The 18,576-nt window shown below is 44.5% G+C and overlaps 1 pseudogene across 1 annotated transcript; it reads left to right on the top strand.

Annotated features, from left to right (window-relative positions):
• Positions 1-14,920: 14,920 nt before the first annotated feature.
• Positions 14,921-18,301, top strand: LOC144697508 (uncharacterized; annotated as a pseudogene). Its single transcript, XR_013580381.1, has 2 exons — positions 14,921-15,017; positions 17,017-18,301. The product of XR_013580381.1 is annotated as an uncharacterized LOC144697508 (transcript).
• Positions 18,302-18,576: the final 275 nt, after the last annotated feature.

Raw genomic sequence — 18,576 nt, forward strand, 5'->3', positions numbered from 1 at the left:
GTCAAGGACATGGTCCAGAATATTACAGACACTCCTTGTCTTTCAGGATCTGTGGCTGGGCGAGAAGATGACGGATTTATCTCTTCATCATCGAGGTGAACAATTACTGCCAGAATCAAACACTCTCCAGTCAAATATAGCACGAAATAGATACAGAGTAAACCCATCAGCCTGTCCCCAGGATACATATACTGAGTGACAGGGACTGTCCTGGACAATGACATTTCTCACTCAGTAAGGTAGAAATTGATCCTGTATCTCTGCCCATTAACCCTGAGCTCCACACGGCTCGAATCCTCCTCCTGTTTCCCTTCCTGTAACAGCACTGAGCTAAAGCCAGCCCATAATGAGCAGGGCTCAGGGAGAATGGTTACTAGGTACTGCAGTGATGTCATAAAGCAGCGTCATTCAGCCCAGCTGGTCCTCTCCCTGTCCCTTTAAAGGTGGAAAACTGGGACATCCTGTCTCCAAACACATCCCACCCTGTTCACACTGAGAATCCCAGGATGGAGAACTGGGACATCCTGTCTCCAAACACATCCTACCCTGTTCACACTGAGAATCCCAGTGTGGAGAACTGGGACATCCTGTCTCCAAACACATTCCACCCTGTTCACACTGAGAATCCTAGTATTTGGGAGGTGACAGCACGTTCGAACAGTGTAGGGAGGAGCGGGGAGGTTGGAGATGGGGCAGTAGTTTGCAAGAACGGTGGGATCAAAGGTTTGTTTTTGAGGAGGGGGTGATGATGGCAGATTTGAGGCAAAGAACAGCACCTGAAGAGAGAGAACCGGTAACCATGTCTTCGAACATGGGGAAGTTGGGTGATCAACATTGTAGTAGGAATAGGGTCGATGGAGCAGGAGGTGGGTCTAATGGACAACATGAGCATTGGGAGGACATGAGGGGAGATGGGAGAAAGATGTGGGTTCAGGGCTCAGACAAGGGGGGAACTTTAGAGACAGTTTGGCCCGTTGGGCTAGTGGAAGGGAGGGAAGCAGCAGAGGCAGCTGATTGGATTGTCTCAAACCTCGTGACAAAGAAGCTCCATGAGCTCCTCACACTTGTTGTTGGAGGTGAGGATGGAGGAGACAGGGGAGAAGGAGAGCCCTTCAAATGGAACAATCAGAGATGTTTAAAAGATTCAACACACACTGTGTTTAATAAAAAGCTGATTTATTTAACTTCATCCAGAATATTAGGAGTCAATGAACATCAGGAGAAACAGACCCCAAAGAACATGGTTCAGTCTGGATGTGATTAACAGCAAAATCCAATCACTACAGTTACTAGTGAACTCGCGGAGGTGTCAGCTGTGGCTCAGTTCATAGCACCCTCGCCTTTGAATCAGAGGGTTGTGGGTTCATGTCCCACTCCCGGAAACCAAGAACTGTGATTGTACTCGAAAGAGTTGCAATCTGTGACTGTTGATAACTCGAAAGAGTTACTCGTGAACTCGCTGGTGTCTCAGCAGGTGGGATGAGGTAGTGAATCGCTTCCCACAATCAGCGCAGATGAACGGCCTCTCCCCAGTGTGAATTCGTTGGTGAACGGTGAGCTCAAATGATGTCTTGAGCCCAGTCCCACAGTGAAAGCACCTGAATGGTTTCTCGTCAGTGTGAACACTTTGATGGGAAATCAGGTTCCCGGAACTTTTATAGCACTTCCCACAGTCTGGGCATTTATAAGGTCTCTCATCAGTGTGAACTCGTTGGTGAGTCAGCAATTGAGATGATTGAGTGAATCCCTTCCCACACTTGGAGCAGGCGAACGGTTTCTCGTCAGTGTGAACACGTTGATGGTACATCAGATTCCAGGAACTTTTATAGCACTTCCCACAGTCTGGGCATTTAAAAGGTCTCTCCCCAGTGTGAACTCGCTGGTGTGTCTGCAGGTGGGATGACTGAATGAATCCCATCCCACACTCAGAGCAGGTGAACGGCCTCTCCCCAGTGTGAGTTCGCTGGTGCACAGTGAGCTGAGATGATGTCTTGAACCCAGTCCCACAGTGAGAGCACCTGAATGGTCTCTCATCAGTGTGAACATGTTGATGGCACATTAGTTCCCTGGAACTTTTATAGCACTTCCCACGACATGGGCATTTGAAAAGTCTCTCCTCAGTGAGAACTTGCTGGTGTGTCAGCAGATGGGATAACTGAGTGAATCCCTTCCCACACTGGGAGCAGGTGAACGGCCTCTCCCCAGTGTGAATTCTCAGATGTATAGTGAGATCAGATAATGTGTTGAACCCAGTCTCACAGTGAGAGCACCTGAATGGTCTCTCATCAGTGTGAATACGTTGATGGAACATGAGTTCCCCGGAACTTTTATAGCACTTCCCATAATCTGGACATTCAAAAGGCCTCTCATCGGTGTGAACTCGCTGGTGTTTCCGCAGGTTGGATGACTGAGTGAATCCATTACCACATGTGGAGCAGGTGAACGGTCTCTCCCCAGTCTGATTGCGCTGATGCTTTTCCAGGTCAGATGGGTATTTGAATCCCTTCCCACAGTCCCCACATTTCCATGGTTTCTCTCCAGTGTGACTGCATTTATGTTCCATCAGGTCAGAAGATCGGCTGAAGCCTCGTCCACACAGAGTTCGGTTTCTCCCCACTGTGAACGGTGTTTTCTCCTTCCATGTTCAAAATCTGATCATATTCAGGTTACGATAAATTGGGCAACTCCGTTAGATCCTGATGTGATGTTTAGTTTGAGTTTCCCGACTGCAAATCCTCCTGTTCTAATGCCCTGAGAAATTGATTTAAAACAGAACAGAAGGAGTGAGAGAGAACCCACAAAAACACAAAGGCCGGTTGTGAAATTGAGCTGAATGAATCTGGGAATTTGTGGGGCCGGCACTAGGGAAAAGTGACCATGAAAACTGCTGGATTGTCATAAAAACCCAACTGGTTCACTAATGTCCTTCAGGGAAGGGAACCTGCCATCCAGTCTGGGCCTACACAAGACTCTGGCCTCTAGGGAAGAACATAGAGAGAGAGAGAGGGGGAGAGGTGGCAGTGTCGCTCTCCTTGATAACTGTCTGAGACTGAACCAAACTGTTCACAACCATGGAGAAATATTTCACCACAAGATAAGCTTCCAACCACATATCCACATCATCACCAAGACCGCCTATTTCCACCTCAGTAACATCGCCCGACTCCGCCCCAGTCTCAGCTCATCTGCTGCTGAAACTCTCATCCATTCCTTTGATACCTCTAGACTTAACTATCCTAACGCACTCCCGGCCGGCCTCCCACATTCAATCTCCCTGTACTCTTGAGGTCATCCAAAACTCTGCTGCCCGTGTGCTTACTCACACCATGTCTTGTTCACCCATCACCCCTGTGCTCACTGACCTGCAAAGGCTCCGGGATAAGGAGAACCTCATTTTCAAAATTCTCATCCTTGTTCTCAAACTCCTCCATGGTCTCTCCTTCCCTATCTCTGTAATCTCCTCCAGCCTCACAACCCTCCCAGATATCTACACTTCTCTAATTCCGACCTCCTGAGCATTCCCAATTTTAATTCCTTCATCTTTGTTGGCCGCACCTTCAGCTGCCAAGACCATGAACTCTAGAATTTCCTCCATAAACCTCTCCACCTCACTTTCCTCCTTTAAGATAATCCTTAAAACTTACCTTTTCAACTTCACATTTGTTAATCTGCCCTGATATCTCTATTTGTGGTTCGTTCTCAAATGTTTCCTTATAACATTCCGGTGAAACATCCTGGAACATTCTGTTACACAAAAGGTGCTATAGAAATACAAATTATTGTTGATTTGGACATATATCACTGTTCTTTCATCATTACAGGGTGAATAACCTGTAACTCCTCACCTAACAGCATTGTGGGAGCAGCTTCATCACAAGGACTGCAGCGGTTCGAGAAGGTCAAACATCATCTTCTCCACAGGTAACCGGGGATTGACAACATTTTCTGGTCTTGTTAGTGAAAGGGCCGGGGAGTGGGACTGGCTGATTTGCTCTTGCAGAGAGCCAGCACAGGCACAACAGGCTGAATGGCCTCCGTCTATATTGTAATCATTCAATGATTCTGTGACTAGATGAAAAAGGACCAACACTGGAGGCCAGGGACCAACTTCTGTAACTGACACCCACCATGATACAAACTGGCTCTTAATTGGTCCATCTGTGTTTCTAGACTCGGTTCTGTGAGCAACGCCTGCAATAAAATAATAGCAAAATACTGCAGCTGCTGGAAATCGGATATAAAAAGAGCAAATGCTGGAAATACTCAGCAGGTCAGGCAGTATCTGTGGAGTTAACATTTCAGGGTGTGCAGAATGAATTAGGGGGAATAAAAATGGTGCAGAATTTGATGGTCAAAATAAGCTCAGAAGTGGGAGAGAAATGGACTATAGCACAGGAAAAACAATTCCTGACTATGAGAGATACTGTGGGAAGATAAAGCTGGGAAGCCAGCAGCACATGGTCTGGGGATGGACAGCAGTGGAAACCTCATTTAGACAGGGTCAGCAGGAGTAACAGTAAAATACTAAACATAATTAAAATACACCCAGTATTAGAGACAGAGGAAGTTAGACAATGGCAGAGAGGTGATCAGGGAGGGCAGAGGTGAAACAGAGCAATAGATGGACATGGATTCAGATCCACAGTAAAGGAATCACACCAGCCCTGGAGCCAACTAAAAGCTCTAAATTGTAGATGAATGGTGAAAAATACTCAACTCTGAAACTATCTCACTGTTTTCAATCTGAAACTCTCCTGCTGGAGCCTGCAGCTGGAAAGATATCAGAAGCACTGGAGTCAGAGAAAAATCTCCCAGTTGAGGAAATACCCGGGGAGCGGGGTGATGTCACCGTTTAATAGTCGATGTGTGATTTAAACTAAACAAGAGCGGTGAGGGGTCAAGCTTGGGTGGAGGCAGCAATTCAAGGTGTAGAGTCAAGACAGGAGAGCAATAGAAATATGAGAAATGAGAGTCAGAGAATGGCAGGAAAGGACTGAGATAAAGCCTGAGAACAGGCAAGACTAAATGTTACAAATGTAACAAAAAGACAAAACTGAAGGCTCTCTATCTGAATGCACGTAGCATTCATAACAATGTAAATGAATTGATGACCCACACTGAAGTAAATAAATATGGTCTGATCGTAATTATGGAGACTTGGCTGCAGGATGACAACGATTGGGTCCTTAATATTGAGGGGTACAAGATGCTCAAGAAGAATAGGAAGCTAGGTAAAGGTGGAGGGGTAGCATTGTTAATCAGAAAGGGCATTGATGCAATAGATAGAGATGACCTTGCTTCAGGAGATCGGGATGTAGAATCGGTTTGGGTGGAGATGAGGAATAGTAGAGGAAAAAGTCATTTGTGGTAATGGTCTACAGGCCTCCTAACACTAGCCACAGTGTAGGACAAAGTATTCAAAAGAAAATATTGTGTGCTTGTGATAAAGTGACGGCAATAATCATGGGTGATTCTAATCTGCATATAAACTGGGAAAAATCAGATTGGCAGTAGTAGCCTGGATGAGGAGCTCTTGGAATGCTTTCAAGATAGTTTCTTAGAGCAGCATGTTCAGGAACCAAGCAGAGAGCAGGTTATATTGGACTTGGTATTGTGTAACGTGACAGGATTAATTAATGATCTCAGAGTAAAGGCACCCCTAGGTAGCAGTGAACACAATATGATTGAATTTTACATCCTGCAGCAAAGAGGACATGAGGGGGTTGCCGTTGGATATAGATAGGTTGAGTGAGTGGGAAAAGGTCTGGCAAATGGAGTTTAATGTGGGAAAATGTGAAGTTGTTCACTTTGGCAGGAAGAACAAAAAAGCAGAATATTACTTAAATTCTGAGGTGCAGTAGGATCTAGGTGTTCTAGTACATGAGTCACAAAAAGTTAGTCTGCAGGTACAGCAAATAATTAAGCAGGCTAATGGAATGCTATCCTTTATTACGGGAGGGATTGAACATAAAAGTAAGGATGTTATGCTTCAGTTATACAGGGCATTGATGAGACCGCACCTTAAATACTGTGTGCAGTTTTAGTCTCCTTATTTAAGGAAGAGTGTAAATACATTGGAGATGGTTCAAAGGACATTTCGTAGATTGATACCTGGAATGTGTGGGTTGTCTTATGAGGAAAGGTTGGACAGACTGGGCTTATTTCCACTGGAGTTTATAAGAGTGAAGGATGATTTGATTGAAGTATGTAAGACCCTGAATGGCCCTGACAAGGTGGACGTGGAAAGGATGTTTCCTCTTGTGGGTGAGTCCAGAACTAGGGGGCTCTGTTTTAAAATTAGGGGTCACACTTTTAGGACAGAGATGAGGAGATTTTTATTTCCTCTCAGAGGGTTATGCAACTTTGGAACTCCCTGCCTCAGGAGGTGGGGTCACTGAGTATTTTAAAGGCAGAGGTAGACAGATTCTTGTTAGGCAAAGGGATCAAAGGTTATCAGTGTTAGATGGGAATTTGGGAATCAAAACACAAGAAGATCAGCCAGGGTCTTATTGAATGGCGGAGCAGGGTCAAGGGGCTGAATGGGCTACTCCTGTTCCTATTTCTTATGTTCTTATGATGTCACACACACGAACACAGAACATCTGGGTGTGTGCAAACCAGTGATCACCACACATTATGAAGGATGTGAGGGTTTTTGAGAGGGTGCAGAGATGATTTACCAGAATGGTTCAGGGGATGAGGGGTTTTAATTGCAAGGTCAGGTTGGAGAAACTGGGGTTGTTCTCCTTGCAGCAAAGGAGAGTGAGGGGTAAGGGTAATAGAGATGTAGAGATTATGATCAGTTTAGATAAGGGAGATAAAGAAAAACTGTTCCCATTAATTGATTGTAAAAGGTTTAGGGGACAGAGATTTCAGATTTTAGGCAAGAGATACAGGGGGCATGTGAGGAAGAACGTTTTTACACACTGAGTAGTAATGACCTGGAGCTCAAGGCTTATACTCAGCGGCCGATAATATCCAGGTCGGGAATGTCTATCCTGGGCTGACAGTGACAGGTTTGGGAAATGGTTTGTACAGAGCATTAGAAAACGAGGATCCAGGTCCTGCTAAATTGAGTGACTCTGTCAGATCTTAATGTGATGTTTGGCCTGACTTTACCATCTGTGAACTCTCCCCTTCTAAGCCCATGTAAAAGGAGTTTCCAAAATCCATCCCTGTCAGTCCAGGATAGAAATGCACAAGATTGTCTCCTTCTGCTGCCTGGACCAGGATGACCGCGCATGCGCCCTGCTGCACATTGCCCCCTATAAAGATGGCGGCCGTTACCCCGGGCCTGGCGAAGGGAGAAATCCAGAATTTTTCGGCCCGTTCTCCGCAAACACAAGACCGGTACCTTGTTATTTGGGGTCTGCGGCCTGCACTGTGTCTTTATGAAACCTCCCTGACCACTCCGCTGGCTCCATTCCTCCTCACACACCCATTAACTCTGTTAGTTTGCTCCACTCGACATTATCTCACCCGCTCTGAGCAGCTTCAGTCACAGACCAGCGGTGCGCAAGCTCATGAAATAGACCGCAATGCGCATGCTCCAAGCACGTACCGCAATGCACATGCGCCTGGAGTTGCTGTAGTGAGGATAGGGCACATTTCGCTCCCCCTTGAATGCTGGGTAGCCCCGTCGCCTTTGAAAGACCGTAGTTTTGAATAGAAAATTATTATTTGTGATCCGATGACGATTGGAGTCACAGGACCAAGATATAACACTATTAAGTATGACAAATAAAGTGTACAGGTCCTCCACCATGCTTCTGTCCCAGGTGTAAATAACAGCAGAACAACCCTATAGTTAGATGTGAACTTACTGGAGTCTCAGCAGGCGGTGTGGACAAGTGATTTTTCACAGAGCTTTTAAACTCCGTATTGTCAGCAAAAATGCAGCAATTCAGCCAGTGAACGATCATTTCACAGTGTGGTGTTACCCATAGGTTCCCAGCTCATACTGGGATCTCAACCCCTTCTGCTAACAACTTCTACATTCAGAACCACCTACAGTTATAGAAAAGCAAGCGCTGTAAATCTGAAATAAGAATGGAAAATGTTGGAATTTTCAGCTGATCTGGTAGTTTCTGTGGAGGGAGGAATATAGTTCACATTTCAGGGTTATGGCTTTCCATCAGAACTGCATTACATCATGCACAGGCCTGAAAACTTAACTGTGTCTCAATCTACAGATGCTCGTAAAATGCTGAGTATTTACAGCACATTCTGCATTATCTCTGGTGAATGAAATTGCTCCTGATTTACACTTTAGATTTATTAATGACTAACTTATATTTATTCTCATCCATTCACAAATGGAAACATCCTCCACTTGTCTACCCTGTCAAACCATTTGATTATCTTAAAGGCCTCATTCTGGTCATTTCTCACTCTCTTTTCCAGGAAAAACTTTTTCAACCTGTTCAATCTTTGTTGATTGATAGAACTTTCCAATTCTGGCATCATTTCAGTAAATCTTTTTTCACCTTCTCCAGTGCTTCTCGCTCCTTTCTATAATATGGAGACAGAGCTAATCCGAGCATCAAAGTCACTATGTCCCAAATTCCTGTATGTAGTAAGGATCACTACGGCAGTGGGAGAGAGGACTGTGGTTTAGAGCTATTATTCACCATCCTCTATTTGAGACAATCTCTCATTAGCTGAAATAAAGTGAGATGAAATGAGCCAATCCAATGAGCCATTCTGTGACATTATGAATCAGCTACAAAGTTGTCTCTTACCCTGACAATGCATCAGAGCGCGGTTTTCATTCTAAACCCGCCACTTATACCATTAAGAATACCTGTCAGAGAATGACAAGATTTCAGCACGGGGCCAGTGGAAAGTTCAGTTAACATGATTACCAAGCAGTGAGGAGGTGAATTTGCAATTCATGTGCACCTTGTTTGCACATTTTCCAGATTAAAACTTGAATTGAATCTAGTGTTCTCCATCTTGACCATATTCAAGCTGGAAGTCCAGGAATATTTGGACACTAAGAAAATCAATGGATATGGGAATAGGGTGGGAAAGTATAGATGAGCTGGAAGATAATTTAATGGTGGAGCAGACTCAGAGACCGTATGGTCTACCCCTGCTCCTATTTCTTGTGTTCATTGAACATCATTGTGAATAATTTCCATAAAGGCCCAGCAGATGCAGCACCCACCCTTTCACCTCCTCCCACCACACATTTCTGGGCCCCAAACACACTTTCCAGGTGACACAGTGATTTACTTGTACTTATTGCAAATCAGTATCTTGTATTCACTGCTCACAATGCGCTCTCCTCTATGCTGAGGAGACTAAATCCCATTGGGTAACTGCTTTGTGGAATATCACATTTCTGTGTGATCCTGAGCTCCTTAAAAAGATAAAAAGGAAGGGAGAGGCCAAAGTGAACATGGGCCCCTTAGAGAATGAGGCTGTGAAAATAATAATGGGGAACGAGGAAATGGCAGAGAAGTTGACTAAGTACTTTGCATCAGTATTCACGGTAGAAAACACTAATAGCATTCCAAAAATACTAAATAATCAAGGTCCAAAAGTATCGGTGTGGGGGGTGGTGGGGATGAGAGACTAATAACTATCACGAGAGAAAATGTACTAGTGGAACTAATGGGGCTAAAGGCCGATAAGAACCCTGGATCTTATGGGCTGCATCCTTGAATATTAAAGGAAATAGCTACAGCGATAATGGATACACTGGTAGTAATCCTCCAAGAATCTTTAGATTCTGGAAAAGTACAAAAGGATTGGAAAACTGCCAATGTGACACCCTTATTCAAAAAGGGAGACCAAAAACAGGTAACTATCACCCAGTGAGATAAACATTTGTCATTTGGAAAAAGTTGGAGCCTATTACAAAGGATGTAATTGCAGAGCATTAAAAAATATATAATATAATCAAGCCGAGTCAACATGGCTTCACGATGAGGAAATCATGCCTGACAAATTTATTAGAATTCTCTGAGGAGGTAACAAGGGGAACCAGTAGATGTATATATTTGGATTTCCAAAAGGCGTTCGATGAGGCACCACACAAAAGGCTACTTAATAAGATGGTTTGTGGGTAGTATATTAACATGGATAGAGGATTGGCTAACTAATAGAAGACAAGGAATTGGGATAAGGGGGGCATTTTCCGGATGGCAACCTGTAACTAGTGGAGTGCCACAGGGGTCAGTGCTGGGGCCACAATTATTTACAAAATATATTAATGACTTGGATGAGGGAAGTGAATGTATTATCACCAAGTTTGTGGATGACACAAAATTAGGTGGGAGGGCGAGTGGTGAGGATGACAGAAAGAATACAGAGGGATATAGACAGGTTAAGTGACTGGGCAAAAGTTTGGCAGTTGGAATATAATGTGGGAAAATGCGAGTTTATGCACTTTGGCAGGAAGAATAGAGGAGCTGAATATTATTTAAATAGAGAAAGACCGCAGAAGGCTGCAGCACAGAGTGATTTGGGGGCCCTCACAAAAAGCTAGCATACAAGTTCAACAGGTAATAGAGAAGACAAATCGAATGTTGGCCTTTATTTCAAAGGGAATGGAGTATAAAACAAGGGGAAGCCTTACTAAAACTATACAAGGCATTAGTTAGACCATGCCTAGAATATTTTGAACATTTTTGGTCCACTTATCTAAGGAAAGATATAGTGGCATTAGAGGTAGTCCAGAGAAGGTTCGCTGGGTTGATCCCGAGTATGGAGGGATTTTCTTATAAGGAGAGGTTGAGTAAGTTGGGCCTGTGCTCATTGGAGTTTAGAAGAATGAGAGGTGACCTGTTTGGAACATTTAATTTTCTAAGGGGGCTTGACAGGGTATATGCTGAGAGGTTGTTTCCCCTTGTGGGAGAGTCTAGGACCAGAGGGCATAATTTCAGAGTAAGGGGTCGCCAATTTAAAACAGAGATGAGGAGGAATTTCTTCTCTCAGAGGGGAGTGAATCTCTGGAATTCTTTGCCGCAGAGGGCTGTGGAGGCTGGATCATTAAGTATATGCAAGATTGAGATAGACAGATTTTTAATCAGTAAGGGAATCAAGGGTCATGGGGAAAAGGCAGGAAAGTGGAGTTGAGGACTATCAGATCAGCCATGATCTCATCGGATGGTGGAGCAGACTCAATTGGGTGAATGGCCGACTTCTGATCCTACACCTTCTTATGATCAGTCTCCATTGAAATAAATAAATAAACAATGAAATAGGTCTCGTCTTGCATGTTTTAACACTGTTCTTTTTACTTTGTACAATGTTAATATGAAAATACACGACGAATGAGTTAGTGTTTAGATTGGTAAAAATCGGGAACTGAACCACATTGACAAACACAGAGGAACACACAGAGACATATACACCAAGAGTGACAGAGCACAAGTTTTGTTTCTCAGGGGAGAAAAACACTCAGAAAGCAAGAATGACACCAACCTGGCTCCGTTTTTGTTCCTTTTCAACTGGGCAATATCCAGGCTTGGGCTGAAAAATGGCAAGTAACATTGGCGCCACACAAGTGCCAAGTAATGAACATCTCCAACAAGAGAGAAACTAACCATCACCTCTTGATATTCAATAGCATTACCATCGCTGCATCCTCCACTATTAACATCCTGGGGGTTACAATTGACGAGAAACTGAACTGGATTGCCATATTATTACTGTAGCTACAAGAGCAGGTGAAAGGCTAGGAATCCTGTGGTGAGTAACTCACCTCCTGACTCTCCAAAGCCTGTGTACAAACTACCAGACACAGATCAGGAGTGTGATGGAATACTCTCCACTTGCCTGGATGAGTGCAGCTCCCACAACTCTCAAGAAGCTTGACACCATCCAGGACAAAGCAGCCCGCTTGATTGGCACCACATCCACAAACATTCAGTTCCTCAACCACCGACGCACAGGAGCAGCAGTGAGTACCATCTACAAGATGCACTGCAGGAATTCACCAAGGCTCCTTAGACAGCACTTTTCGAACCCACAGCCATTCCCAACCAGAAGGACAAGGGCAGCAGAAAGATGGGAATATCACCGCCTGGAAGTTCCCCACCAAGTCAAACATCACCTTCCACCGCTCCCCGCCCCCACCCCCCGCCCCCCTCCGTTCTCCGTGTGCCTTGTGTGTGTTTGTTCAATTAAATGTTTGTAAAAGGTAATGCCGGAGAAGGGTTGAGAGTGTTCAGTTTGGGACAGAAGTGAAATGGATCAACAGGGAAGCAACACATTTCCAATCTGAGCAGAAATAGATGACAGATACAGAATTACTTTCCCATCTTTAGTTCCTTTACTAGTTCCATCTTCATCGCTTTTGCCTTTCATCCTCATCCCTTTTGTTATTTATTCTCTCCTGTCTTCCACCCGATACAAACCTTCCCTTCAGTTCTCTCCCCTCCCCCTTCCCCTGTCTATGAACTTTCTGAAAATCTGTAACACCTACAGCTTCTTTCCAGTTCTGATGAAACTTCAACGACCTGAACTGATAACTGTTTCTCTCTCCACAGTCTCGGCCTGACCTGCTGAGTATTTCCAGCATTTTCTGGTTGTCAATGAGAGTGATAGATATATGGCCATTTCCCCTCTGTCCGGGATGTGGGACACGGATTTCCCGAGTGCAATGATCATAGTGTTTGCTTTAAATGTGAAATTAGCCAGTGAGATCTCACACGGAAAATTTGCCCTTCAATTGTTTCGGGATGGAATTGGCATAGTGATAAAATCAGGGAGAATTAATCCAGAGGCCCAGGCACAAGGCTTCAGATTCCGCCACCATTTGTGATTTCATTTCTTTTTATCCTTTCATGGGATGCGGGTGTCACTTGCTCGGGCAATATATATATCATGCCCATCCTTAATTTCCCCTTGTGAAGATGGTGGCGAGCCATCTTCTTAAACTACGGCAGTCCATGTGGTACAGGTGCACGCGCAGTGCTATTAGGGAGGGAGTTCCAGAAATTTGACCCAGTGACAGTGAAGTAACGGCGATATAGTTCCAAGTCAGCATGATGTTTAGAATAGAGGGGAACTTGCAGGTGGTGGTGTTTCCCAATCATCCACTTTCCTTGTCATTCGTGGTGGTTGGGCTCACGGGATTGGAATGTGCTGTTGAATGAGCTTTGGTGAATTGGGAATTGAATTAATAAATCTGGAATTGAAAGCTAGTCTCAGTAATGGTGAATTGTTCTTTGATTGTCACGAAAATCCATCTGGTTCACTAATATCTTTTAAGGAACGAAATGTACCATCCCTACCCAATCTGAACTACATGTGACTCCAGGCTCACAAAAATGTGGATTTACTCATGACTGCCCTCTGAAATGGCCTAGAAAGTCACTCTGTTAAGAGTGCTTAGGGATAGACAACAAATGCTGCCCTTGACAGCGACACCAACATCCCATGAAAGAATATATAAAAGTGAGCAATTGGCATTTTGTTTCATTTCACGTCAAACAGGATGACAGTAACTGCTGTCTCATTAATTAAAGGCTCTACATTTTATCTGTTTAACCAGGTAACGTTAAGTGAGAGACAACTGATTCACAGTGACCCAAAATACTGCAGCTGCTGGAAATCCAAACTTAAAACAGAAAATATTGGAAACACTCATCAGTATCTATGGAAATGGAAATAGAGTGAATGTCCCAGACTATTGATTTTTATTCAGTTATGCAGTTCTAATGCAAAGCCACAGACCTGAAATATAAACTATGATTCTGTCTCCACATATATGACCAAATATGATAAGAATTTCAGAATTCTCTGTTTCAATTTCAGATTTCCAGCATCTGCGGTACTTTGCTTTTCTTTCAATGTAAAGCGTTGAAAATGTGGAACTTCTTACCAGAATGAGATCCATGTGTGAGCTGGTAACCCATAGGTAAATTCCCACTGTGAAAAGACAGTTTACCAACTGAAAGTGGGAAGGCATTCACTCGGTCATCCCATTTACTGAGACAGCAGCACAGTCAATGGAGAGAGACCAGTCAGATACTTTGTGTGTGTGAAGTGAAGTGTAGTGAAGTGAACAGTTTCCTCACCTGTTAAAGCTCCAGCTGTAAAAGTTCAAAGGGTTTGATCCACAATTAGTAGACTCTGGCAAGACACAGATTAGATGTCTCGTATGTGGGGAAAAAAATCACTTGTTCACACCCCAGTTGCTGAGATTCCAGTGAGTTCAGATCTTGCTGTCGGGGTTTGTTCTGCTGTTAATTGCACCCAGGACAGAACTGCTGGAGGGTTCGTGTGCTTTGGCTGCTGCATCAATTGATTTAATAATTTTCTATCTTGGCCCTATTACTCCAATCGTAATCAGATCATATAACATTATTTTTGATTGAATATTTCCTTTCAATGGCGGTGATCGTACCCAGGATTCGCGGCGAGACGGAATGTGCCCTATTCGCACTCAATGAACCCCTTGCGCAGGCGCACAGGCGAATTGGGAATAGCGCATGCGCAGTTTAGTGTCCGACCGTGCATGCGCAGTGTCGGTGCTGCAGTTGCGGGGCGGTGGTTATTTGGCCTGTGCAATCGGAGAGATATGGCCGAGTTTTGGAGGTAATGGAGGTGACGGGGTGGGTGGGGAGGCTTCATAAACACCCAGTGGAGGCCTCAAAAGCCGAATACGAGCCTATCTGGCTCGCCTTAGCAACGAACGGCTCGGTAACAGCTGCAGGGACGCGCCGACAGGCTGGAGGCCCTTTTTAATGCAGCAGGGCGCATGCGCGGTCATCCTGGTCCAGGTAGCAGGAGGAGACAATCTTGTGAATTTCTATCCTGGACTGACAGGGATAGATTTTGGAAACTCCTTTTACAGGGGGTTAGAAGGGGAGGATTTGCACACAGCAAACTCAAACCAACAGAAGTGTTTGTCTCTGCTCAATTTCTATTCTTGGACTGAGAGGGATGATTTTTTTTTTGCAGGATATTAGAAGAACAGGATTTGAAGGCGGGAAACTCAAACGAAACATCAGATCAAAACCTGACAGTCACTCGATTCATCAGAACCTGAAAGTATGTTTGTCTGTGGAAAAAGATTCAAACATCTATTTGACTGGAAATAGGGGAGAGCAAAGCCATGGAGGGGTTTGAAAAGAAGGATGAGAATTTTAAATTTGAGTTGTTGTTTAACCGGGAGCCTATGTAGGTCAGTGAGGACAGGATGATGGGTGAGTGAATGGGACTCAGTGCAGAGGACGCAGGCAGCAGAGGTTTCGATAAACTCCAGGTCATCAAAGGTTGAATATGGGAGGCCAGCCAGTCAAGTTTAGAGGCCACAAAGGAGTGGGTGAGAGTTCAGAAACGTGCTGAGACAGGGCCAAGTTGAATGACGTTATTGAGATGTGTTCGGGTCAGGAGGGGGGTAATTTAAACCACACTGATTTCTCTCACCACCCACTTGTAAAAGGAAAGGTGTTTTTGATTTGCTTCCCTCTTTATAAGTATTCTTCAACCCTCGGTTTTCATGCAATCTAATTTCTATTAATAACCCCACAGCAAACTTCAGATAGGACAAACTCAAAGGGTTAGTTCATTTGCACACACTCAAAACATGGGTGGCGATCGCAATGTGGCTCCTTTGCATTCATACAGTTAAAGAGGGATGGAGAAAAGAAAGATTTACAGGGCAGGGACCACAGAGAAAAATTGTATTTTATGTGGGTCCCAGAGTCTGGAATCAAAGTCCAGTGAGGTGTTCCTTCATGGAGGTCAGCAGGTTGAAAACTGATGCTATATAATTCATGTTTCCGATGGAGTTGGCTTCACGAGATGAGATAGCTATGCAGAGATGAATCAGTCTTGTAGGCGAAGGCACAGATGTTCCAGCAGAGACAGTGTAGATATGGCCAGGTATTCAATCTGGGCAGAACACCTTTTCTGTTTGCTGCTTGTAGAAGTTAAAATGGCAAACTGAGGTTTATCAGTGCAGCAAGGCAATATTACTGGTTACACAAGCTGGAGGTCCATGTCCCATGACTCCCACCTTGTCTTTGACAAGGGATGTGTATCCCTTAACTGGGTCCCCGAGATGATTAAATGTCTCAATCATTAAGAATTAAAAGTAAGGTGGCGGGGCCCTTTGTGTCAGCAGACGATTGGACTCCTGTTGGCCAGCCCGGGTTATGAAATGCAGATGGCTTTGGATAGCTGTCTTTGAATTTGGCCTGTGCAGCCCACAGTGGGTCATGAATGCCTCTTCAGAGATAGCGAGTTCCAAATTTCTCCAATAATACCAGGCATCATCTTTTGTTCAGTGGTCACAGACAGCTTCAGCCATTTTAAAAGGTCCTTGTCCAGTTTTTAAAATTTTAGAAATAGCCATGAGGATATCTATATCTATTTTCTAAAAAAATATACAGTGTGAGGTCTCAGTATCCTCACAGATGGAAACCCACTCTTGGAGACGGCAAAGATATGTGGTTGGAAGCTCATCTTGAGGTGAAATATTTCACCATGGTTGTGAACAGTCTGGTTCAGTCTCAGACAGTTGGCAGGCAGAGGGATGGAGTCGGTGTTTGGGGAGTGGAGTTTGTAGTGGGGACTGAAAACAATTGCTTCAATCTTCCCAATGTTTAAATGGAGGAAATTTCTGTTCATCCAGTACTGGATGTCGGGCAAGTTAGGACGGTGTGTGATTTGGAGGGGAACTTGGAGGAGATGGTGTTCACATACACCTGCTACCCTGGTCCTAGTTAGTGGAGGTTGAGGATTTGGGGGACTCTTTCTAGTTATAGAAATATAAAATCCCTTTCCTTCAATCCTTCTACTCCCATCTCCCTCAGCCTCACATAGAACCCAAAGCCTTGTGTAGGCCCAGACCGGGTGGCAGGTTCTCTTTCCTGAAGGACATTAAGTGAACCAGTTGGGTTTTTATGACAATCCAGCAGTTTTCATGGTCACTTTTTCCTCGTGCCAGCCCCACAAATTCCCAGATTCATTCAGCTCAATTTCACAACCTGCCTTTGTGTTTTTGTGGGTTCTCTCTCACTCCCTTTTTTCTGTTTTAAATCAATTTCACAGGGGATTAGAAGACGAGCATTTGCAGTTGGGAAACTCAAACCAGACATCAGCTCAGGACCTGACGGAGTCACCCAATTTATCGTAACCTGAATACCATTGGATTTTGAACATGGAAGGAAAAAACATCGTTCACAGTGGGGAGAAACCGTACACGTGTTCTGTGTGTGGACAAAGCTTTAGCCAATCGTCTGGCCTGTCAGAACATAAGCACAGTCACAACAGGGAGAAATCGTGGAAGTGTGCGGATTGTGGGAAGGGATTCTATTACCCTTCAGAGCTGGAAACTCATCGACGCAGTCACACTGGGGAGAGGCCATTCACCTGCTCCCATTGTGGGAAGGGATTCACTCAGCTATCCAACCAGCTGATACACCAGCGAGTTCACACTGATGAGAAACCTTTTAAATGTCCAGACTGCAGGAAGTGCTATAACAGTTCCAGTGAACTGATGTACCATCAACATGTTCACACAGACCAGAGGCGATTCAAGTGCTCTCAGTGCGGGAGTAGGTTCAGGTGGTCATCTGACTTCACTAAACACCAGCGAATTCACACTGGGGAGAGACCGTTCAGGTGCTCTCATTGCGGGACTGGGTTCAAACATTCATCTGACCTCACTAAACACCAGCGCACTCACAGTGGGGAGAGACCTGCTCTGAGTGTGGAAAGGGATTCACTCAGTCATCCACCCTGTTGAAACACCAGCGAGTTCACAATGACCAGAGACATTTTAATTGCCCAGAATGTGGGGAATGCTTTAAGCGTTCCCGGGAACTGTTTCACACCGACGAGACACCGTTCAGGTGCTCTCACTGTGGGACTGAGGTAATCATCTCAACTCACTGTCCACTGGCAACTTCACACTGGGGAGAGACTATTCACCTCATCTAAGTGTGGTTCAGGATTCACTCAGTCATCCTACCTGCTGACACAGCAGTGAGTTCACAAGTAACTGCACTGATTGTATTTTACTCACTCCCAGGTCTGAATGATTTTCATTGGGGTCTGTTCTGCTGATGTTAATAAACTCCAGCCCAGTTAATGGGGTTAATATTGAGGATTAAAGTGAAGTAAATTAACTTTGTGTTAAACGCAAGTTGTGTCCAGCCTTTTTAATATCTTTCACACAATTTACACACAAATTAAAATCAGGAATAGGCCACTCGGCCCCTCAAATCTTCTCCACCATTCAATAAGATCATGTTGATCTGATTGTAACCTCAAATCCGCATTCGCAGCCAGCTCAGATAACCTTTCACCTCCTTGATTATCAAGAATCAATCTACCTCTGTCTTTAAAATATTCAGCGACTCTGCTTCCACTGCCTTTTGGGGAAGAGTCCCAAAGGTTCACGACCATTTGAGAGAAAAAAATCTCCTCATCTCTGCCTTAAATGGGTGGTCCTGTCTTTTTAAACAGTGACCCCTAGTTCTAGATTCTCCCACAAGAGGAAACATCCTCTCCACATCCACCCTGTCAAGACCCCTCGGGACCTTATATGTTTCAGTCGAATCACCTCTTACTCTTCTAAACTCCAGCAGATATAAGCCTGACCTTTCC

Source organism: Cetorhinus maximus, chromosome 23 (genome assembly GCF_964194155.1).
Source record: "Cetorhinus maximus chromosome 23, sCetMax3.hap1.1, whole genome shotgun sequence".
NCBI lineage: Eukaryota > Metazoa > Chordata > Chondrichthyes > Lamniformes > Cetorhinidae > Cetorhinus > Cetorhinus maximus.